This window comes from Caloenas nicobarica, chromosome 2 (assembly GCF_036013445.1).
Source record: "Caloenas nicobarica isolate bCalNic1 chromosome 2, bCalNic1.hap1, whole genome shotgun sequence".
In the NCBI taxonomy this organism is placed as follows: Eukaryota; Metazoa; Chordata; class Aves; order Columbiformes; family Columbidae; genus Caloenas; species Caloenas nicobarica.
The window spans coordinates 5,341,344-5,366,454 of record NC_088246.1 but is presented as its reverse complement, the minus strand read 5'-3'; the positions used below and the strand labels follow the sequence as shown (position 1 = coordinate 5,366,454).

At 44.7% G+C, this 25,111-nt stretch overlaps 1 long non-coding RNA gene across 1 annotated transcript in view; it reads left to right on the top strand.

The window, feature by feature from the left end:
• Nucleotides 1–25,111, top strand: part of LOC135984834 (uncharacterized) — a 70,066-nt gene that overhangs the window by 3,690 nt on the left and 41,265 nt on the right. The window contains exon 2 of the long non-coding RNA XR_010605717.1: nucleotides 5,669–5,748. This is a non-coding gene — a long non-coding RNA (uncharacterized LOC135984834). The remainder of the gene's footprint in view (nucleotides 1–5,668; nucleotides 5,749–25,111) is intronic.

Here is a 25,111-nt window from a genome sequence, read left to right as displayed (position 1 = left end):
ATTAAGACAGTCTGTTGGCCAGTATATTGATGAATGGATTACTTGGCTTCCATTGGTTGCTATTTATGTGATCGTGTAGGTTATTTTTTGCTTCAACTACAAGTGGAAGTGTCTGGATCATGGAGGAATAGTGCTTTTTGGAAAAATTGGGGTTTGACCTCGCAGGGAATGCCTCGCTTCCCTCCCTAAGCCAGAATTTGTGGCTGAGGGTTTGGGTTGTATTTGCAGAGGGCCTGGGCCTGAGACAAAACCAACGAACAGCTCTCGGACACCTGCTCTGACCTGTACTGCTTTGATTTAGGGAAATTAAACTCTACCCCCTAGAGAAAGAGCTGAAATCCCGCTGCTTTGGGGAATGTTATTTCAATGTACTTGTGCAGCGAGTTGGCCTGGTAGTTTACAATTCCGAAACCCCAGAGCATTTGTGAATTGTGAGGGAAGCACACTATTCATTATCGGCTGTCAGGCATTCATCATCCCCATGTAAGCTTCAATCCTCTCATCAGGATGCAGAACATTACTTATGACCCGTCACAGGCCGTGAATAATGGCTTAACGAAATGAACAGTTGTCCAACAATTCGGATTCAGGTTTGTTAATCAAAACTATTCATACCCAGATTCTGGCATGCCCTCACACACACTGAATAACACCTATCCCCAGTGCAATCTCTTTGGTTTTAATTGCATTTGTGGTTTAGCAAACTACTTTTGTTTAAATCTAGCTGACCTCACCTAACTAGCTCGGGTAAATCTGGAGTTTTCCTCCACCAAAATAAGTAGTTCTTGTCTCGTTCTGCATTAGTACTTGCTGTACAAAACCACTTTGGCAGCGATGACAAATCTGCATGTCTTTTCCTTCGCTCCGTCAGATGGGATATCCACACTGGTCAGCAGCTGAGCGCTGCCTAAAGCTAAGCAGTGATTTAAACATATATTTTATCCTTTATGTGGAAAAAGTAAGTCAAGCGACACATCCTTTATGGAACCTTATGCACAGCAATAAAATGGCATGACCATATTCATCCATGTGTAGGATTATGCACGGTTCTAGTCAACCTCCCAGCTGAGGTTTCACGCCACCAGCAGTTCTCTCCTGTATATTGCCAAACATACTTCAGGCTCCTGGAAAGTGGAATATATTGGTGTATTTGCGACCTAGTCCCCAAGTATTCCTCCACAAACGTTCACAGCAGCTGGTAGTTCTAGCTCTCTTTCCCAGTCGTAGGAGGCTTCTTACTTTTTTTCACTGTTCTGAATTGTGCCAAGGAAGCTGGTACTGCATTTCCAGAAGCAGGGATTGATTAAGCTGGAACATTTCATTTACAGGGAGCTTTCTGGGTAGTGATGGCAAGGTAAAGCCCTGGAAATACTCAGCTGAATCTTTCATCTTCAATACTATCTTTGCATTGTAAAGCACAACCTTGGCTGTCATCACACATATTGGGCACGACCTCCAGCAGCGGTTCTCCAGCACTATTTTGGGGCACAGGACTCCTGACAGATGTGGGGTGGTAGGATATATCCAGGATCCTGGGTGCATTCCTACTCCCTCTAGTATTCTTGGGCTGAGATTCCCCACGGAGACTCTCAGCGATGTAGTTACCACCTTCCATTGCAGTCACACTCTTCCATGTGTTTGAACAGAACTCTGCATTTTATTTTACATATTCATTTGTAAAATCATTTTCACTGCATAATCTTCCATAACCAGTTCTTCTTCCTTGGGATCACATTTTGGGAAACAGCCACAGCAGTTTCACGCCTGGAATATATTTCCCCATCGGATTAAATGTCGGTCCATTTGTAGGGGTGAATGAATGCTCAAAATGAGGAGGAAAAAACCCTTTAGATTCATGTCAGAGGATCTCTATCAGCAACGGCTGGTGCAGGGGAGGCACAGCTTGCTCTGGGTTTTTTTTCCAGCAGATTATGGTCTGAGGCAGTAGCTGCAATGAGTGGGAAGGGAGGAGCAGGGAAAAGAGGGAGAAAAAAGAAAAGTCCTTCATCTAGAGAGAAGCCAGGAGTGCTTATTTCTCCCTCCTCTGCCTTGCATTCACTGCCACCGGCTCTTCATCATTTCTTTCTGCCTTCAGGGCTATAAATGTTGGCATCTGTTGGGGAATAACCTGGTATATGGTTTTGTCTCCTCTAGGAAGTTCTCAGCAAATTTTCATTTTGGTCACTTCTTCAGGCTTTGTATGTTCTTTATTAGAGAAAAGAGAGGAAAAATGCAACCCAAACAACATTTCAGCTTCTCCAGCAAAGTTTCTATTTTAATTTATTGGAAACTTGTCCAAGCAGTTATTTATATTTTATCTGTGAAGACTCAAAAAAATTCATCTGAAACAGATATTTCCATGGAAACGTCCATCTTTGATGAGATGTCATTCCTCAGATGTTTCAGCTGAAGAATTTTGTCAGTTCTGGCAGGGAAAAAAAAAAAAAAGAAAGAAGAAAAGAGTGGGGGGCAGAACAAACAAAAGATCAGGCTCATGGGAAAACATGCAATGCTTCAAGTTAATGGGCTGAAATGTCAGCTGGTCAACTGCCATAAAGCCAGAGAAGTCGACCAGTCAAGCCGAGTCAATGGAGCTATGCTGATTTACACAGAGGATCTGGCCTTAGGTTTTAATAGAACCAGCCTAGCAAGCTGTTTCTCCGCTTACCCATCCTCCTACCTTTTTAATAAGCTCTCAGTCATACTTGGCCTATCCTTTAATAATTCACCCTTCTCTCTTCACCACCCTTCTTCCTTCACTGGAGATAATGGGATGGGATTTTCTGCTTGCAGCCCTCGCAGAAATATCATAGACAGGTTAAACTCCCTTGTGCCTCTTTCTGGACTCTAATATCCATCTTTTGTTTGGTATTTACTTAGCCGGTGCCAACTGACTTCAATATTATTTGCTATATATTATGATATAGTATGTTGTGTTGTAATCTAGAGATCCTGGGGTATTGAAGAATTAAGCTCACAGAGCAATCAAATACTTTAATGGGAGTTGTGTGCGTCTGGCCGCAATTCTGGAAAGCAGGTCTATGAGACGGCTCTAGGACACAATCCAACTTCTGGACCAAGAGACTGCTCTACCACAGAAGTCACTATTTCTTTCTTGCTCAGGGCCAAATAGATATTTAAAACACAATTGGCAAGATGCTCTTTATCGTACACTTTTTTTGTTGTTGCTGTGTGTAACTGCAGTATGAATGACCATGTGTAACTGCTCAGTCTGTGCAGAGTTTTCCATCTAGTTACCCAAGGAAAAACAGGACTGGGATGGGAGAGAATGATTCAGAGCAAGCAAAGAATACATGGGGTGGCTGAATGTCAAAGAAGAGACTCAAATCTCACGAGACTTATGATGAATCCATATTAAAGCATGCCATATTTTCTGTCTTGGTGGCATCCACCGCTCTGTTGTGTTTTCCACAATGAAACTCCAAACCATCGAGAACTTGGGAGTGTGCACAAACTTACCCAGATGAAGTACACTGGGAAAACTGCAGTGGGAGAGCAGAACATTAGCTTCTCCTCTTCTGTCTTTCTATGATAAAACGCACCCCATTTCCGTGTCTGAAACTGTTGCATCTTAATTCAAGAAAATTGAAAGTTTATTGAATCCCAGCCAAATGCCTGTTTTGGATAGCCAGCATTGCCCTGATCATCTGATCACCCCCTTTTTTTTTTTCTTTTTCTTAGTGTGAGAAGAGTGAATAGGATCAAAATATTCAACATTTGTTGCAGAAACTGTACATACTGGACAGTAGTAAAAAACATCTTGTGGTTTGTATGATAATTTAAATATATTTTTTTTCTCAGGATTGAGATTAATTATTTCAATCCCCCAGACGTGAAACACATAGCTGTATGAAACAAATATTTGATGATACCCAGTTTCAGAGCTGCTCGTTTCTTACCCCATTCCCTTGAAGCCAAGATCCAAAGTACTGACTTTTGTAAGACCCACCAGCCTACTTTTCTTAATCTGGTTCTAGTTGCTTGGTGACCAAGTCCTTCCCTCTCAGATACTTTGATTAAATGGAATAGGGAATTGTTGATGCAGAAAAACTCCCTTGCAGACCTTAAAAGGCTTGTGCTTTTTTTTCTTTTGAAGATCCTCATTGAAAAAGGAAAAACACCTGACTGTCTCCTATAGAAGTAAGTTTTGAGTCCCCAAGGAATGTGAGCCCTTATTTTCAGTAATGTATTTCAAATCCTTCGGTTCATTGTACCTGATCTTGTTCATGTGGAAGAGTGAAGATGCCATACAAAATCTGAGATGTCTTCTCTGGTGATTTCTCAGAAGCACAGTGTGTGGAGCACAGCTTTTGCACACCTTTTTCCAGAGTAGCTGAGACGCTGCTTGATTGCCCCAGGTACAGAGCTGGTAACTGCGTCTTCCAGAAAAATAACAAATAACGTGTGTGAATGGTTTCCTTACTGAAACCCTGTGGAATTTGTATTGATTAAATCAACCTTTTGGAACAAGTATGATTGATGTCATTTGAATTTCAGCTCAGCATCTTGACTGGTATTCTCGTTTAATGACTTTTCCTTATTTGTTAAATTTAATTGATGGTTGTTGCATTTATTTCTAAAGGACATTGCTTTAATTAAAAAAAAATGTCTCAGCTCTATGGAAATTATTATTCACCATCTATATAGCACAAAAGGCTATGTGGTGAACATAGAGAATAATTAGTAGCTGTAGGAGGAGAGCTCATGAGAAGATGATTATGAATATGTAATAGAGGAAATAGACTGCAAGGAAATCAAACTAAGAAATTCATGAGTGAATAATTGACCTCAGAGTAAATATGAGCATTCTCTCAACAGCACTTGACGTGTTGTTAACCACTCAGTATTTGAGAACATTAACCACCCTTTTAACTAACCAGTTCTTTGCTGTTGGCAACGACTCACTCCTTGGAGTTGCCTTCCTATTTTACAGGGTGGTTGCTTACTGTGTACATAATGCTACAAATACACATGGTGCCAAAGCTTTGGAGTAGGTGGGAGAAAGGTCATAATCTGTTACATAGGTGTAAGTCTACTCTTAGCCAAAGGAAATAGTTTTAGAGACTAAAGAAATATACCTCCAGAATTACGCTGTTATAAATAAGAGCAAAATTTTATCACTACTACCAAATGAATGTGGATCCATTTCTACTATGACGGCATCAATCCAAAGTTGAGATTTTCAGAATGGTAAAGTTTCTAAAGTTGATTTCCAAAGTTTTCAAAGTTTCCATTTTCCCTTGGATTTGGTGATAATTAATAATTGTGACTTTAAAGACTGCAGGCTAGAGGTGCCAGCCTGTACCCAAGACAGCCCAATATCTTACAAATAAGTGGCCTGAAATTTATGAGCAGATACATTCACCAGAAAAGCAAAGCTGATAGTGGTTGTATCTGAGTGGTAGTTCCCAAGAAATGTAGAACATCTATGAGTAAGGGCCAGGCCTTTAACCTGAATTGTATAATTAAGTGAGGTCACATCTCCCTGAAGGAAGACTAGGCTCGTATTTTGAGGATTCAAAAATCATAATGATAAAAAATAAGATGGTGAAGTTTGTTCATTGGGAAGCTTTTGTATTACAATGGTCCATGGAGAATGAGGTACAATGGTTGTATATTGAGGATAAATAATATGTTTTCGTTCTAGAGAGAACAGTTGTTCCTGCTGATCATGGACCAAGCACATTGCTATACTGCCGGTTTACACCAATGAACCTGATAAGAAAGGTATGATATCAGTGGAGCTTTGTCTTTTTCTCCTCCTTCCCTTTAAATGCTGGTTAGTGCACCAAACGTTTTTTATATCATAGAATAGAGGGCAAGTGGTTATCTAGAAAATGTAATGATCAACTACAATACGTGACTGATTGAATCAGGTGAGTTGTGTGAAAGATGAGGTTCACTTGCTGGCCCTGGCACCTTTGTTTGGCAAAGAGAGATAAGAAGACAAAGCTCAGTTTTATCAGAAGTTAACAAATTACTAAGTAGATGAGAATCTCAGATCAGCTCTTTATTTCATTGTGATCCAAGTAATTAATGAAGTATGCTTGGAGATGGTGAAGGGCAAACATAATACCTTAGCTATCCCCAACTTTGTCTCCGCTGGAACATAGAGTGGTGCTGTTGGAAGGTCCTTCTGTATGAGTGAAGACCAGGTAGAGCCTTTGGGTTTGAATTGAGCTGGACACTTAATTTTTTAACCTCCTTGGAAAGTCCTAATCTACATAGCCGTAGCCTACACGAGTCCATACTTGCAGTCCCAAGTCCCACCTTTGGCTATCTCACTGAAAGTCAACAAGTTTGGGGAGCTAAGGTTGTGAGTCACAGGAATTAAACCATAAGCTTATCCCAAAGGAAGTACGTGGATGTGCTCTGCTTCAGCACAGTTTTTATCAGCAGTGAACATTTTTCTTTCTGGGAAAAGGAGAACAACCCGTAAGCTAAAAGCAAGTAGTCCAGAAAAAAATGATCCAGTCATCTTTTTTTTTTTTTTTTTTGTGATGACGAGAAGGTTTTAAGGGCTACATCTACAGTAGTGAAACGAATGGTACTGGCACCCTGGAATTTGCCTTCCATTGTTTTTCCAGTTATTAGAAAGATCTGTGAATTTTTGGCCCAGGCCACCTACCTCTGTCCCCAACAGTCTCCAGTCACTGTTTGGAAGTTCGCATAGACAAGGGACCTTTCCCTGTAGGCAGTTTTGGATGGGGTCACCATTTTCTGGAGACTGAAGGACTTTGACAGTATGGACAGTTGCTGTCTACATGGATAGTCACTGTCTACAACTACTTGAAAGGAGGTTGGACCATGGAGGGTGTTGGTGTCTTCTCCCAAGGAACAAGTGATAGGACAAGAGGAAATGGCCTCAAGTTGCGCCAGGGAAGGTTTAGATTGGATATTAGGAAAAAATTCTTCCCGGAAAGGGTTGTCAGGCATTGGAACAGGCTGCCCAGGGCAGTGGTGGAGTCACCAGCCCTGGAGGTGTTTAAAAGGTGTGTAGATGAGGTTCTTAGGGACATGGTTTAGTGCCAGAGTTAGGTTATGGTTGGATTCAGTGATCTTGAGGGTCTCTTCCAACCAAAATGATTCTATGATTCTATGACACAGCCAGACTGTGTGTTGTTGGCCTCTGGACCATAAAATGCTCCCTGGTACAATATAGTCCACTAGAAGAGGTGTAGCTGAAACTTGTAAGGCTGTATTAGACATTCAGGGGAGATCCTTCTTCAGTTACCCCTTCAGGTAAGAAGACCTGGGATACGCTTTAAAAGGAAGAGGGAATGTGAGGGATCTTTTACACTAATCATCTACGTTAAAAATGACAAGACTGTTTGGAAGATCTGACACCACTTGAATTGCAGTTTGGTACTTTCTGGAGCAGTCTGCTTTTTTCTGAGGTTTTCAGTGTTTGTGGAAAATGGAGAGCATGATGGAGAATTTGAATGCAAAAACTGAGGGTATATTTTAGCCCCTGTGGCTGTGCCCCATTTCAAAACAAAGAGTAGCAAAGACATGAAGGCCAAGTTCAAACTGCGGGCTAAGACTAAGATGCAAAAGGAGGGAGCAACAGTGCAGACTCCAAGAACGCATCCTTATGTACGTCTTCTTACAGGTAAACAGTTACGTATTGGTCTGAATAGGTGAACATGGGCTTACGTGCTTTCCAGAGATGAGGACAGGATCGTACAGAACTCGAAATCTGATGCTGCATGAGTTTGATTCTGAAGTTCCTGAGAAGGGGCTTCTGGGGAGGTGGAATTAGCTGTATGGGCAGGGAAGTTAAAAACTAGGTGGCTACAGAAATCAAAAGGTGCAAAATCAGGGTGAACATTTTCTGAGTGTGTAGATACTGTCTTAGATGTTCTGCATTCTAAAGCAGTGTTAAACATAGTGGGCCCATTCCATTTTTGCTGGCACAAATGAGAAATAAACCTCTCCACCACTTGAGATTCTATTGCATGCGAGATCAAAATCAGAGCCAGAGGCATTTGGAGTTTGAAAGAAATGGTTTTGGTTTTGATGTCTATTTTTGCTGCCTCTATTTAGAGCAAACATAGCCAGGGCTGGAAGTGAATACAGTGTCTCTGAAGAGGTGAATTATTCCCAGCCAATCTGTAGCGGCAGAAGTGTGGTACCTTATGGGCTTGAAATACACCATCCTCATTAACAACATGTTGGGCCAAACTCCATTAATTTCTACAGCCCCTCAGGGCTGAATTTAGCCCATTATAACAAAGTGATAATATCGTTGGAAGCTATTTTTGTGCCCTGTGCTGTAAGTTGGATACTACGATACAGCATGAACTAGGTGAAGATATTTTAGGCTTTTTGGCATTAAGTAGTTTCTCAGTATTTGTCCATGCTCTTCTCAAGAGTTCCCAACAGGACTAATTAGTCCCTAGCATGGTCCGCCTAGGGCTGTTGAGTTGCATGTTGACTCATGTAGATATCCCCTTCTGGTCTAGGTTATGTGGAGACCTCTCAGGCTTTGCTGGTGTTGAGACAGCTGTGTGATGGGACCAGACTCTTGTCAGCGGTGCCCAACGACAGGATGAGGGGCAATGGCCACAGACTGAGGCACAGGAGGTTCCATCTAAACACGGGAGAAACTTCTTTACTTTGAGGGTCCCAGAGCCCGGGAACAGTGTCGTGGTTTGATTGCGGGGTTACAATAAAACCGTGGCAGATGTATTGTTAACCCCCTCTCCCTCCACTTCTCCCTTCAGCCTCTCCCTCTCCCCGCTTCCCACTAAGGACAGGCGATTGGGAGGGAAAGAAGGACAGAGAAAAGAGAGTTGGAAAAATTAAAAATGTTTTACTAATGCTATCAATAAAAATAGAGAAAATAATACAAAATATACAAAACCAATCTAGAAAGTCCCGGCAGCTGCTCTGGCAGATGTGGGGCCGGCACCCGAAATCCTGGACTGGATTCTGCAGCCAACCGGAGCTGGATTCAGTCTGTCACTGGGCCTCAGTTCGCAGGGACAACTCACAAGGTCCTCTCCCAATGTCGGCCATAAGGAAAAGTGATGAGATCCTCGTGATCCCCCACTTTTATATGAAGTATCACGTGAATGGGATGGAATACTTTAGTTGGTCAGTTTTCAGTTTACCTCCTGCTTACACATCTCGCGGGATGCATCATTATCAATGACCTTGCATTCCATTGCTATGTCTACCAAAACATGTATCTAACTTTCAAGAAAACTGCAGTTAGTAAGAAGACTTTAGCTGGCAGGGAAATTCACTAAAAGAGAAACTTGTTTTTTAACAAAACGAGGACAAACAGGCTGCCCAGAGAGGTTGTGGAGTCTCCTTCTCTGGAGACCTTCAAAACCCACCTGGACACGTGCGATCTGCTCTGGTGACCCTGCTTTAGCAGGTGGGTTGGACTGGATGATCTCCAGAGGTCCCTTCCAACCCCAACCATTCTGTGATTTAGACTTTCAGTTGAGGAAGGAGTGGAGGTGCCGAGGTTGCTCAGGCAAACCTCATAACTCCATCCTGAGACTAAAACAGGTGGACAGAGCCTTTCCAACAAGGGACAGCAGGAAGCTAAGAAGCAGTTGACATACCTGCTCTATGTGCTACTTCTTAAGCCCTCTCCTCAATTTGTCTTTCCATTGGTCGCTTGTCTTGTGTCTTTTGACCATCTTAAGATTCTGGTACATCTCATGAGCTCAGGAGTATCAGTCACTGCTGGGGTTTAGCAGCTCAAATAGGACTCATTGAGTTCATATGAAAACTTTTCCCAAATGTACAGAGTTTCCCCAAATCACAGTCCCCTTCTCCAGCTGAGGTGAAGCGGGTGAAGGTGGATGCCCTGCTGACACGTGACAGTTTGCCGTGACGTTTTATGGTGCTCTTCTCCCCTGTTGTTATTCCCATGGCAACGGCAACAATCATTTGACACATCACCCTGCCTGACGCATGCCTGAGCTGCGCCGTACTGGCATTAGCTGGCTTTACACCTGCTGAATAATTGTGCTCTCGCAGGCTTCAAGATCAGGCATGTGAGCTTCAGCCATTTCGAGAACAGCTTCGCTGGAGCAAAAAAATCTAGTTAAAGAGAGAAACACAGCAGGCAGCGAGCTTTTGGGTCATGACACAGCCCTCCTCGGATAGCCTTACACCAATGCAGAGGATCAAAGGTGAGGTGACCTTGTTCATGGGAGGTGAGGCAAAGTCCTCTGCACAGGCTGGAATGTGCATTAGCTCTGGAATGCAGACAGGCAAACATTGCCTCTATTAGCAGCTATAGGCACAGGTCTAAGATCATCTGCGTCTAAGGGGAAAAAGCTCCGCATATGTCCAAAACCCAGAGAAGTCAGTGGAAAGATTCCCATCAACTGTGAATCAGGTGCTCAGAGGGTGTATTCTTAGATCTATTCTTCTGACAAGGATTGCAATTAGTCTGGGTGATGATTAGTTTTGGTCCACTCTGTTTGGAAGCTGGCTGAAGCTTCTGGAAAGCCTAGAAACCTCTCTTTAATTTGCTAAATAGGAAACTTGCATTCATCCTGTAATTTCACAATTCTCATTATAATCTCCAAAGAAAGATTAAAATGGGTCGTGTTTTAAAGATTACTATTTCTCATCCCATCTCCCACCCACTCTTTTTATTTCAGTGGTCTAAATACCAAGATTGTTATTTCTGGGTATGTGTGAATCAGCGCTTCTGTACTTGCTGATTTCTATACCACCTTCTGGCCTAGCTAATTAAACTAAGCCACCTTTTGATTATTTTTAGAGGGACTGTCTGGCCAGGCCTGTTTCACTGTCTTATCATACGGATCCAAAGCAACAAAGAGCCCAGCGGTGTTTACCAGATCTCCTCTGTTGCTTTGAAAGGTGTAGGACAGAGAACACAAAGGTGTTGGTCAAGATGAAAACATGACTCTTGTGTTCTCTTTACATCTCTTGCCCTGTTTTGGGCTCACAGGTGCTGCTACAAGGTACAGACAGGTAGGATTCATCTCTCGTAACTTGAGACGTCCGCAATGTGGACATTTACTTCTGAGTGCTCATCCCGGACCCCCTTTACAGTCCAGCAATTTTCCTCATCCTAAAATAGACATTTGCAAGACATACCTCATTGGGTTATGCCCTAAATGACTGTGGTTGTCTTCATGGACCTCAGTGAGGTCCAGCAAAGAAGATCAAAGATAGACATCTACAGCTGAGGTGTCCAGATCTGGTTACAGAGCCTCAACTTTACAGTCTAGTTTTCCCTGGATGTCAAGGTATTAAAATCAAACTTCTGTTCAGTCTATTTTCACTTCCGTCAGTCATCTCTGGAGACAGATTTGCCCTCTTTCCAAGATATTATGTGAATTTGGTCCCTAAAACATCTGCACCTTTGCACAAATCATGCTTTCGTGAGTTTCTTGCCCTGGGCCACACCTCTCTTTCAAACCGCCCTCTAGGAAGTATTTTGTAACAGGGGAATCTGAATGGTATTGTTGTGCTTTTTTCCATTACTACTTGGGAAACCACCACCGACCAGAACACCCATGAGCAAAAAAGCCACCAAGGCAGAAATCCCAGATGTGCTCCCCATGGACAAAGCCCATCGTGATGTCCTCGTTGAGCCATCCTACTTGCACAACAGGAGAGGTGCATCTGCATCCTGCCTTATAACATGCCAGCTCTGGTCTAATACCAGATAAAGAGCACTGAAGCTGTTGGTCAGATAGTGCCATCCACTCTACACCACTCATGTTCAGGCAAACTGCAGGGGAAGGATATTTTCTTCTATCGACACCACAAAGATCTGCGTGTTCCTGTACGTCTTTCCTACAGAGATAAAGACAGGGACACTGCTGACATGTTATATTCCCCTTATCTGGAGTGATTGCGTAATGCCACTGGTGTAGATCTCCGGTTTCCTAGTGTGATGCGAGCAAACTCTGCCACCGCAAAGAGGGAGGGCGGTTTGGCATGGTGCTGCCCCCCCAAAGCAAGAGGTGTGACTTGTCAGCACAAAAATCATGGATGTGATTATACAGAAGGTGACAAAAGGTTGGAAATCAGCGCAGGAACCTTCCAAGAAAGCACCATACAGTCTCCACGGCTATTCCGCCTCTCGCCATGTGTCTTATGTAAGGTAACAAGAGACTGACTTGGCTGGGTAACCTCCCAAAAATCTGGGCAGGACTGTCACGCTGCAGGCTGCTGTTACGTGATCCATCTTCGGAAATACAGCCCCGTCAGGAGTGCTTCCAAAGTGTGCGTTTCCAAGTCCTGCCGTCCTGAGGACTCTCGGAATGTTTTTCATCTCACGCAACTTCAGGGGAATTAATCAGGCATCAAGTGCCACTTTAGTTGCCCCGTGTTATCAGAGACATCTGCACGAGGCTGGTAGATAGGAGGTAGGACCTGTGTGAGACCCGGGCCCTTGAATGGCAATGAGAAGACAAGTGAGGAACACCAGAACATCTCAAAGGGCATGAGATGCCTGTACTTAGGCACCTGCGTTCCTTCCTACATACCTACACCCTCAGTGTCTCCATCAGAGCTGCTCACTCTGAGCTGTCTTTTGCAGTCAGTGTAGAGACATTTTCAAGGTGTGTTTTAGTTAGACTGTTCTAGACACCTACTTCAGGTGGAGGTGAGTTGTTCCCCAGACACCGCTGACTGTCATAACTAGATTTCTGTGACCGCAAAAGGAACTCAAATATAGACATTTACATGCAATCAGATGAACCTCATCCCAGATCTGGTCTGTCTCAGGTTGACATCAGCTTCATACCAAGAAGACAGCAATCCGTGGACCTGATTTTGCTTGTAATTACAGCACTGTTGATGAGATCAGATTCAGAACCACCATTTGGCAGTTTTGTCCCCCGAAGTAAGCACTGATAGATATTCATTACGGTAGTGTTTTCATGGCTCCTTTTGTAAAAACAAGCATTTCAGTTAAGAGTTATTTGTTTGGATTCAAGCCAATTGCAAACGGCTTCAATTTTAACAGGGTGTCCCACGACACTTTCGGTTACAATGAGGTGAGTAAGAGATGTTTTGGTTTGCTGGTAATGCTGAAAGATAATTACACACATCTATATTGTTCCTGATCTAATAAAAAAGTTTCACTCAATCCCAGAGAAAACATTGCAGTTCGCTTTTAATCATTTTTCATGTTAAGAAGAAAAACAGAGTGAAAGGAAATCTCTGAACAAAGAGGCATTTCATAGTGAAATCCATCTCAAGCAACTTATGTTTTTTAATTCTAAATGAATTCATTTGGCAAAAACGACTGAAATTCACAGTGTTGCTGGGGTTTTTTTCACCAGAACGAGTATTTAGCCCCCCCAAAATATCCCCCCGCTGTTGCAGCTCCAGCATTCAGAAAGTCACAGGGCTTTGGATCTTTGCTGGCAGGGTTGGAGGGACGTGGGACGGTCCCTGCAGGTTGGTGACAGCAGGTTAACAAAGGGCTCTTGGAAAACTTCCCTCCACGATATTTCCACAAGGTGAATGTTCCTGGTATTATTTACGACGTGGTCATATGTCACAGCAAATGCCAGGTACAATAAGACCCAGACAGCAAAACTGAGTATAAATAGATGAGGGAATTCCTGGCATTAGTTCTGGAGCAGTTTGGGACTGGAACAAGTGAAAAATATGATTTCTCTAAAAGGGAAGTTTCCTGTAAGTAAAAGAAAATTTCCACCATTTCTCTCCCCTTTCTTTCCCCAGATTCCAGTTTTTCAGTAGGGACAATCCAACTGTTCCAAATCAGTTCAACCAGAATTTCATTTTGCTGAACTGGCCTGATTTAGGATAGCAGCTGACCTCTGAAATGCTGACATTTCCCATGGGAGCTGAAATTTTCTGAATTTTGCTTATCTCTAGTTACTCCTTGCACAGAAATAGCCCAAAGCAAACAAACAGCCACTTTTGTAACGTGGATCCGGAGAGCCACCTGGTAAGTAGGTTAATTTGGATGGGGTTCCCTGGTGGCAGCTCCTCTTCCTCTCTTCTGCCCGGAGAAACCTGCGCAGCAATCAACTCCGCAGACGGGGCAGTGACAAGCTTCCCTTAGAGGGAAAAATAAACTTGTGCATATATAAATTCAGAGATCTTTTCCTAGAGGAGGCATTTACACCCCAGGGCAGGCTGGTGTGGCCTGACGCAGCTCCACTGACCTCAACAAAGCACCTCAGCAAAAGGATCACCTCCTTCTCAATGTGAAAATATTCGATTTCCCAGCAAACCTTAAGCCCTAAAGGATTTTTTTGGTAGGCTCCACAAAGCAGCTGATAGCCCAAGTGGGACTTGATAGCTGTGGCTGGATGCTGAGAGGCTCCCAGCTGGTGATGAATCCCCGTTGGCGAGGTATCAGCACGTTACCGGTGAGGATGGGCAAACGTGCCAAAGCTGGGCGCCTGAGGGGATGAGAGATGGTTGCATGTGGGTGGCACAGGATGGAGGCAGCTGGTTCCTTTTCATCGCCTCTGTTGCCATGACACAACTGCAAGGAGACACCAGCTTTCAGAGCTGGTGAAAGCCTGGGGCAGGGCAGCTTTGGGGCAGCTCCTGGGGGGAGCTGGACCCCCAGCTGCAGAGCACTGCTGGTTTTCTTTGCTGGAAAGTTACTCTCCGTACCCCTCACTACAAGACAGATATTGAGGTGTTGGAGCAAGTTCAGAGAGAGACAACAAAGCTGGTGAAGGGGCTGGAGCACAAGTGTGATGGGAGCGGCTGAGGGACCTTGGGGGTTCAGCTGGAGAACAGGAGCTGAGGGGAGACCTTCTGATCTCTGACCTGCCTGAAAGGAGCTTGGAGCGTGGAGGGGTTGGTCTCTTCTCCCAAGTAACAAGTGATAGGATGAGAGGAAATGGCCTCAAGTTGCACCAGGGGAGGTTTAGATTGGACATTAGGAAAAATTTCTTCTCCAGAAAGCATTGTCAGGCATTGGAACAGGCTGCCCAGGGCAGTGGTGGAGTCACCATCCCTGGAGATGTCTAAAAGATGTGTAGATGAGGTTCTTGGGGACGTGGTTTAGTGCCGGTGTCGGGTTAGCGGTTGTACTCAATGATCTTGAGGGTCTTTTCCAACCAAAATGATTCTATGATTCTATGGAATGTAGGGTCAAGCAGTTTTGCCTACTTGCAGCAAGGACAGATGTGAGCACTGCAGTCTTGGTCCTGAAGTATTCATGGCTCTCCATGCTGAGCTTCAACTTTCCTCCAGCTCTGGTATGGTAACAGGCTTTTACTTCTCATCCGAGGACGGCAAAGTGCCCTGCAAACAATTAAGTCTCGCAATCCCCCAGCGAGCTGGGAGAGAATTATCTCCTCATTTTTAACTGTCTCAAAAATGACATAGAAATTAATTGACTTCTTCAAGGTCACTCAAAGAGGCAGTGAGAGATTTAAAAATGGGACCCAGGAGTCCTGACTGCTGGTCCTTTCTAATCACTAGATACCTTACATCAATTGCTAGAGAACCGGCTCTTAGGCTTTACAATTTTGATTAAAGATTCAAAAATATTGGAGCTTCAAAGGAAAAAAAAGAATCCACTACAAGTTTGCAAGCAGTGCATGACTGGGCACAGCCCCTCTGGGAATACAAGCGCTATTTAAGAAGAGCTGAGCTGCTCTACACTCTGCATACGCATGAGGTCTTAGGCTTGATGCCAACTGAGACAGGCAGCAGGTCTGTTCCTGCCATCAGGGGCAGCTCAGGTAGCTGGCAGGGCTTTGCATGTCCATGTCCAGAAGATGAGGTCCTGAACTAAAGAAGTAGCAAGCTGTGGGTTTACACCTTACACTGGACTTCTGTTGCATTATGTGTTCAAAAGCATGTGATCCAGCTGCTAAATACCAGCAACCTGGGCTTTGAGAATAACACGTGGAGTTTTGTGGATGCATCTCCTGCTCCGTGTGCAGAAGCAGAGCGCTAAATTGGCTCCTTGCCTGAAATCATCCTGCGTCTGGCAGAAAGCACCTTCCACTGGGCTCCTCACAAAGCTCAGTGACCTATTTCTGATGCCACCTCATTTCTTCTCCCACCAGTGCACAAGGACACTTGTGGGGAGGATCTGGAGCATCTCACATAGCAAAAGGTGCCAATGCTTAGAAAAACGAGTCCCCTGACCAAAGGGATCACTCTCCAGGGACAGACTTTTTAGCAGGGCCTGTTGCTATAGGACAAGGGGGGATGGTTTTAAACTAAAGGACGGGAGATTCAGGCTGGACAAGAGGAAGATTTTTTTTACAATTAGGGTGATAAAGCACTGCCCCAGGTTGGCCAGAGAGGTGGTGGATGCCCCATCCCTGGAGACATCCCAGGCCAGGCTGGACAGGACTCTGAGCAACCTGAGCTGGGTGAAGATGTCCCCCCCCACCCCAGCACAGGGACTCTTGTCTCAGCACAGTGGCTGCTCTCTTCTTGACGCACCCCAGTCCCACAAGTGCCCCACAGCAGGGGCGGTGATGGCAGCACAACCTGCCCCTTCATTTACTCTTCCCTGCTCTTCCCCTCAGGGATCACCACTCCCAACCCCTCCATCTCCATCAGCAAGACCTGTCCCAGCCATGTGGCTCCAGCATCCTGACTCACTGTTACCCCCTAGTGCTGGACCAGGCACTGCAGGCAGCACTGGGTTGTCGTCTCTACTCCCATTCGCCCCAAATTCAAGTCCTGGCCCCAGCAACTCACCGGAGGGTGCTGAATTTCAGCCCCTGGGTGGTCTGCTCAGCCACTCACTCTGTCATCTGGCTGTTGGTAGCATAGACAAGAATTTTGGTTCACTCGGTTATGCTCCTGCTGCATTTTATTTTTTCTTCCTTCCTTTTTATTTAAGGCTCTCCCTGTCATCTTGAGTTTTGTTCTCCAAACCTTGTTTGCTGTGGTTTTAGTGGAGGGACCGGTAGCTGGTTTGCCCATGGGGAGGCTGACGGTGAAGTGCCTGCCAGGAACAATTAGGGAAAACTCGTTCTGTTGGAAACTCCTATTTTTATAGGGAAAGCACTTCTGGAAAGTGGGGCCAGAGTTTGCTCCCAGTCTGCACCAGGAGGGGCTTGAACACAGGAAGATGGGGAAAATGCTGAAGCCCTCTTCTGCTTTCCCCCAGTCTCTGAGAATATCACCACTGGTTTCCAAACAGCCAGGATTTTCCCTCTCTGCTGGGAAAGGAAGGGTTGAGCATCTAAAGAGCAACCTTTATGGATGAGGCTGAAGACGTCAGAGTGCTGGGATCTGGCTGGGGTGGAGCAGGAAGCTTGAAGGAGGGGTGGCTTTCCTGGGGAGGGTGGAGAAAGGGCAGCAGCTGAGCTCTGACCCTCCTTCCCACCCTCCTTCCAGGGGAAAAAGTTTGGCATTTTTCCCTAGTAGGATTTGGCCGTGTTGGGCACCCAAATTAGATGCCTTCTCACCCCATCCTGGCCACAGCCCTGAATGCCAATGATTCAACAGTGGAAACACTAGTAAAGCTACTTTCTTTTTAATCATTTTCTTTTTCTTTTATTTCTTAATAAGTTCTGCCAATTCCTTATTTCACACATGCCAACATGGGTTATAACTTGTTCATCTGAGAGGACTCTCATAGTCACATTGGTTATGGACTCAAAGCTGTGTAACCAAGAGCTCACTGTGGCCCCCTTACACATTTGGAACTGTTTTTCTGATCAGCTTAGCTTGTTTATAGACCTGTATGAAATGCAGCTTGTGGTTTTCTGTCCTAGTGCGTCTTGTTTGACTGTATTTTAACTTCACCAAGTGTTCCCATTGATAAAATAAACATCAGTATTCGTATAAATCATTTACACTTTGAGATCCTGCGATAAAGCACGGTAAAAGTGTCTTGCCTACATCGCTGACCTGAGCAAAGCAAACATCCTGTGAGATAGGTAAGGAGCACTTAGAAACTTTATGGCCAGAAACACCATTTGATCTTTGAGTCTGAGCACTTGTATACACAGGCCGTAAAAATTCACCCACGTATTTCTGCATTGTTTCCAGCAATGCATTTTTTGAGTAATGTGTCTGGAAAACATACAGGGCATTTTTCAGTTGCCTAAATTGAGGTGTATGGGGTTTTTTTGAGATGCTGTGGGCATGTGATGCACCCACACAGGTCTGGTAGGAAATGATGCAGGCCTAGAGGCTCCCTTCCTTTTGGAGCAGCTGCTGGAAGTAGGGCAAGATACCTCCAAAGCCCTCAAGAGGTGTGAGATATCTGCATGTTGCCAACACAGTTGAGCTCTGTGCATCATATGAAGGGTAGGGTTGAGCTCACAAACCAAGACAGCCACATTCCAATGTCTGCAGAATGGTGTCCACACGAGCATGGAGTGTCTCAGTTACAGTCAGTGGAGATTTTGTCTATCCAGTCACAGAATCGTAGACTTATAGAATCATAGAATAGTTTGGGTTGGAAGGGACCTTCAAAGCTCACCCAGTGCCACCCCTGCCATGAGCAGGGACATCTTCACCAGCTCAGTTTGCTCAGAGCCCCGTCCAGCCTGGCCTGGGATGTCTCCAGGGATGGTTCATCCACCACCTCTCTGGCCAACCTGGGCCAGGCTCTCACCACCCTCATTGTAAAAAATTTCTTCCTCTTGTCCGGCCTGAATCTCCCCTCCTTTAGTTTAAAACCATCCCCCCTTGTCCTATAGCAACAGGCCCTGCTAAAAAGTCTGTCCCTGGAGAGTGATTCCTTTGGTCAGGGGACTCGTTTTTCTAAGCATTGGCACCTTTTGCTATGTGAGATGCTCCAGATTGCTCCACACAGCTGATGCTGAGGATACCTATGGAATCTGCAGTGTCAGACTTGACAAAGGACTTAAAGAAGACCCAAATCTGGATGACACCAAATTCCAGAGAGGTGTGGACCTCCACAGAGCTTTTATCATATCTGCCAGCAGATATGTGTGCAGATACCTAACATATCCCAAAGAGCATTTGACACCTCTGGAAACTGACCTGAGGACCAGAAGTGGAGTTCTCTCCTAACTAGACATTCATAATGTAGATAGTTATATCTAATGTGGCCACTCCTGGCTCCCTCTACCATAGGCGGTAGGAAATGTGGACTCCCAGGGCATGATTCATCCGCCTGGCTTTCAATGTCTTTTTTAGGAAGACAAGAATAACTGCTTCTCCGGACGACATAGACAAGATCTTGATGGTTGAAAAGGTGCATAGCAGGATGTTGGCTTTTCACTGTAGATACAGTCATATAATCAGAAGAGTTGCATCTTCTGGAGGTAGAAAGTTCACCAATCACTTTGATAGATTTTGCCTGTGACTTGTAGTTGTCTCATCTGAATTTGTCTGGTTTGGACTTTTGGCTTCAGTTTTCACTTCGTTAGGCTGAAGGACCCTTTAGCACTGCAGTGAGTCATATATTCTGATCATCCCATTGATGAAGTAAACAACTGGAGCCTCTCAAGGCCTTGCAAGATTGCTTAAAGTTCTTAGGAACTGAGATAACACATGGTTGAATACATTGTTTCCGTCAATGAGGACAAACAGAACAAATTATTAAGTAATTCTGTGTTACAAGATAACTGACTTAATAACATCATTGCAAAGCAAAGCTATGTGCAAGCTACATATGGATGGGAGAGTTTAACTGTATATCAAAGTGTGTCTGTCCGTGAAAGAGACTCAGAAAGACCAGAGAACTGGAGAGAGAATATCCAGTGGATGTAGTCAGAGGAATGCTGTCAGCATTTGCTGAGAAAATGGAGAGAACGAAACCAATAATACATTTTACTGTCACTTCTTGAGTTATCTGGAAAATGGATGGGAGCTGTGACCTCAAGAAGCAGTTTTCAGTTCTTTTCCACTGTTTCTGGGGGACAAAAAAGGACTTTATTGATGAATAAGATTGCACTGCAGAGGTCTTGATCCTACAATAATTTCTCTTGGTGGAAGCAAATCTGAATTTTGACAAGTGCTTCAGCGTAACCCAGAACAGATGCCTTTCTTGAAGCATTCTGACTGTTTTCTTCAGAATACCTTCTTTCATCCCAAATTTTGGAACAGCATGTTGGGTCTTCTTTGTCTCCCTGTTTGAAACAGCACAACAGCTTAGAAGAGGCAGGTTCAGAGGACGGAAGGCTGAATGTCATTGCATGGCTAGCAGGTGGGTTCATCTCCTTCAGAATGAGTCCCGACACCATGACAAACTTCACTGGTCGTGATCTTGGCCTCGTATCCGTATGCAAGAGATGCTAAGAAGATAGGCGCATAGGATACCTGAAGTCAGTAGGATTCGAGGCTGAGTGAGAGAAGAAGTGCCTTGACACTGGGTGTTGACCATCAAGCAAGGGAAGAGGTTGAAGGACAACCCAGAACATAGTGCTAAGGCACCCCCAGCTCACCGTCACCCAGTGCCTCTTCTGTGCACGGCTGTCATTTCTTTCATCACTCCCATGGAAGGTAGTGTGGAAGAGGAGGTGGATGCCATTCCAGATGATGTGGACAAGGTGATCGGATCTGTTTTCTGACATCTTGTTATGACCGTGTGCGCTGGAAAGGCACGTGGAATCACTGTGCCTCAGTTTCTCCATCTGCACAGTGGAGCTGGTAGGACGAATCCACTGAGTATCTTCTGAGCTGCATTGACTCTAGGTTGTCTAACTCAGTTAGTTAGATGGTATAAATCAGTTCCCATGGTGCTTACTGACAGGGAGTCTGGCCTGGAGCTTGTGAAGCAGCCAGAAATTCAGACACAATTTGCAACTCCCATCCCTGGGGCAAACCCCGCTGCCAAATCTGGGAGCAGGAGCGGGATTTCCTTGCTAGAAACATCACATTTTTACGCCGGGGGGTGAAAAAGGAAAGAAGACCCCATGCTGTCCTCTCTCCAGGCAGAGTTTAGTTGAATTTTCAACAGCCTCACACAAACCTCCCCCCCTGACAGCAGATATCACTTGTAATGTACGTAATTTGTGCCTGCAGGCTTGTGTCACCCAGGTGACCTCTGTGTATGGCTCCCTGCACATGGCTCAGGGCACTGCTGGCAACAGGTGTCTGCGTCGTCCCCGTTGCCAGACAGGCGGTAAGCCCGCAGGGTCTGCTGCGGGAAGATTTCCTGCTTCTTCTTGGGCAGATACCCCTGATTTTGGCCTTGAAGTCACATTCTTCCTGGCTGACAGACCACTTCTGGCTCCCTTGGCAACGCTGCATTTGTAACACAGATGGTGCTCACCGCACCCTGCTTTTCCAGCCTGACCTTATAGAATCATGGAATAGTTTGGTTTGGAAGGGACCTTCAAAGCTCATCTAATTCAATCCCCCTGCAAGGAGCAGGGACATCTTCAACTAGACCAGGTTGCTCAGAGCCCCATCCACCGTGGCAATCTCTTTAACTCTAAAGTTGACACTGCTGGTTGTTCTGTGTCCCAAAAAGCCAACCCATGCTGGAATGGAGCTGCAAGACCCTTCAGAAGCTCTTGCCACATCCCTGTTGTGACCTATTATGGGAGATCCTTTGCAGGTCTTCAAGGCTGTGTTGGCCACATGATGATGGGCTCAGGGTGGGTGGCTGTGATGCTCACTGTGCTGTGCAGTCCTGTGAATGCCCTGATTCATCTCAACATTAGGCAAGTGCTTCTTCTATTGGAATTATTTATGCTTAAATACCAAAACCAATCCCTGATAATACTAGACCTCAACTATTTTGTCTTTTCTCATAGTGAGACCTTGGCAAGATTAAGTAACTTCATCCAGCAAAATGAGTGCTAAACAAGTGCTTCATCGTTTTGGGAAGCGAAACTTGAGTCTCTCCAGCATGCCAGCCCAGTAGATGCCTTCTAAAGCTTGCTTGTCAACTAAGCAGGTGCAAGGCTCTCCTGCAGGTCAGGGAGATATATCTGTGAAAGTGCTCTGATGAATGAGAATTGTGAACCACCAGTAGTCCTCAGACCTGGATGATTCTACGAGGCAATTCAGTTACTGTGTTTCAGAGACAACAGTGGATGAAAGGTACTGTGGTTGTCTCTAGACACTACTGCCATGGTTAAGGCACCATTTAACAATCAAGAATAATGAAATTTTGCACCTTTTAGAAAGCACTTCAAGATGTGCTTGTGATAAGTGCCTTAGAGAAGCCAAATATTGCTGTTATTATTTATTCCAATGTCAGAAATGTGTCCACACCTAGTAATCGATGGATGCCACCATGGAAAGTTTAAAACCCCATCAGAGAAATGATGGCAGAAAGGGCGTATCCATGTCTCCCTAGCTGTACAATGTGCATGTGAGGGAGGTTAAGTGACTCACTCAAGGCTACACAGCAATATGTGGTGGAGGTGAGACTGATTTTGGTGACAAATTACTCGGGGCTGCACCTTCAGTAACAATCAGGTTGCGGGAGCAAAGCAGCCCTTACAGAGAAGGGTCCTGGTCTCTCCTGGTCTCCATGGTTGTGCTGGGCAGTGAGCCTGTGGTGAGTGAGCTTCCTTCTGTCTTACTCATAGGAATATTTTGTTGTTTCTTCAACCCACTCATAAACACAGTTATTGAATCCCTGCTGAGACCTGGCACATCAATGTAAATACACGGGTCAGAAAGTTTCCCCTACAGTATTTTTGGGGTCTGAAAACTAGGTTCTTCTATACCTTCATCTTTTAGGTGAAATATGCGCTTTGAGCTTCTGTTGGAAAAGAGAGAAAACATTTCAGTCTGAAAGCCTGAAAGTAGGTGGGGGACATTGGACTTACTTGCCTGGCCAGTGTGTGAACAGAACAAGAACTGAGTCCCCATCAGATCTAACACCTGTTCTTAATTAGACATGCTTTAATCTGTCGTGATTAAGTAAATTAGAGCTCAGTGGGAACTGAGGTGCTCAGCGCCTTGGTGAGTCACCTCCTCGGTGGCTTCACTGTCAGTCCCAGCCCAGGGATGGAAAGAGCAGATGCTCCTGTGTTCAGCCCTCAGAGGCAGGACTGAGCTGAACTGATGGAGCAGTCTAGAAAAACTTGTCTTGTCAAGGGTTTGGTCAGAGATCAAGAGAGAACCTCAGTTTTCAGACACATCAACCTCATGCTTTCTATGAAGGGCAAGGAGAAGTTTCGTGTCCCAGGGCTGTGCTCTGTGATCCCATCACTGACCTCAGGGTCACCAAACTTTGAAAATTCCCTGATGGGTCTGCTCCTGCTCCTGCTCCCACTGAAGACCTTTGACATCAGCTCAACAGAGAAAACACCTATATTTGTAAAGAGAAACCAAGTTGAGGTTTTTTGTTTGGTTGTTGTTGTTGTTTGGATTTTTTGTTTGGTTTTGTTTTGGGTTTTGTTTTGTTGGGGTTTTTTTTGGTTTTTTTTGGGGGGAACTATTTTTTCTAGAGATTTTTGTCCCAGGTAATTTGCATTTTCTTATTGCATTGCTGAGGCCCTTCTTTAAAAACAGACCTATAAGCTAAGCAGGGATCCGCTTTGCAATGCTTTCTTCTATTCCTCTTTTGCCCCACTTTGTGCCACAGAACTGCTCCTTGATGGGTGCCATTAACAGATAAATGCTTCCTTTGTCCCCTCCTCCTTCGAGCCAACCCGAGAGAATGAGATAACACTTTAACAAGTCATTTTTAGAGTAATGGTAAATATAAACCCTTGATGGAGAGCTGTGGTGTAGGAACAGATTGCCCAATTTTCTTGGAGAGATGGAGATGTGCGTGCCATTAAGAAAACATCTTGTTATATGGTTTTTAATTATTTTTCTCATCTCAGTTGTTACCTCTGCTTACATGAGAAAGCAGATAACTTGATGAAGGTTCATGTAATAAGCATTGTTGGAGCCATCATCTGCCAGAGTATCTTGGTAATTAATGGTTTGTTTAAATTCCAGTGCATAATTTTCTTTGCATTCTCGACTGACTGTTGCTTAGATCCTAGTGGGGCATTTGTGGAGAAAACAGGAGGGCAGCAGGACTTTAATTCATCACAAATGCTCATCAGCCAGGTGTGCTTCGGTGGTGTCACGTCCTGGTGGTGCCACTCTGGGAATGGCTGTCACCATACAAGAAAACAACATCTCTGCTGGGCATCTGGGCCGGTATTTTCTAGCAGCTGACAGTTCGTAACACTGACACGTGGATTTATGAATGGGACTAAACACCTTGTGAGCAAAGATCGGCGGGATTTTTTTTCTGTTGGCCCCTGTGAGCTCTGAGCACCATTTTGTGCAATGGCACAAGGTGTCTGTACAGGAAGGACCAGGAGATCTGATACTACTAAACCTTTTCTGGACTAACTGGCATCTTACCCTTCCATCTCTCATTCCAGCTAGATCTGGGCCACAAACCTGTGCACTCATTGGGATTTCTTTTTCCCCTCTACAGAGTGGCATAAGAAGTCCTTTCACCCTGTCCTTGCTGAAGCCCTGCAGCTTATTTGTGCTGCTGTCTCACCTGATTTTATTGTGAGACCTGACATACCTGATCCTTGTGCTTTCCACTCCAGTATCACTGCTGCCTCTGAGATTCAGTGAAATAAATAAATGCAGACAGAAAAAAGGGCTTCCAAGCCTTGTAAACGTGGAAGAAATTTTGAAAACGTGATCCGGATGCAGCTCTGAAATTCTCAGAAAACAGAAAATATGAAAAATAAGTATCCTGTCAAAAAAAGAAACCCCAAAATTATTGTGACATATATCTCAGTAGATGCAATCCTGAGGAGATGAAGGGACTAAGGGGTCTGCTCACACTGCTTCAAAGCCGATGGGTCACGGCATTAGCTTCATCGGGGCTGTCACTTTATAAACAGCAAAGCGTTTAGTTAAATTGCAGTTTGACAAATCCTGAAGTGCACAGCTAATTTCGGTCAATGACATCCCTCTAAGATTGGTAGATGGGTGCACATCCTCACTGAAGAGGTTAACACTGTCAGAGCCTGTCAGTAGAACGAGGAATGAAAACATCGCTGAGAACATCGACCCCTCCATGCCTTGAGAATAAACAGTGAGAAATTCTCCCTTGGAGGGTGTCTGTCTGTGCCATGGGAGGCAATGACTAAAGCCGAGGTCTCAAACAGTCAATAGAGGTTTTTATACCTCAATGACTTGATGACCCTTAATATCGTTCATGGTTCTCTGCTCTAATCAGATCTCGTGTTTCGGGACAGAAAGCATCCTG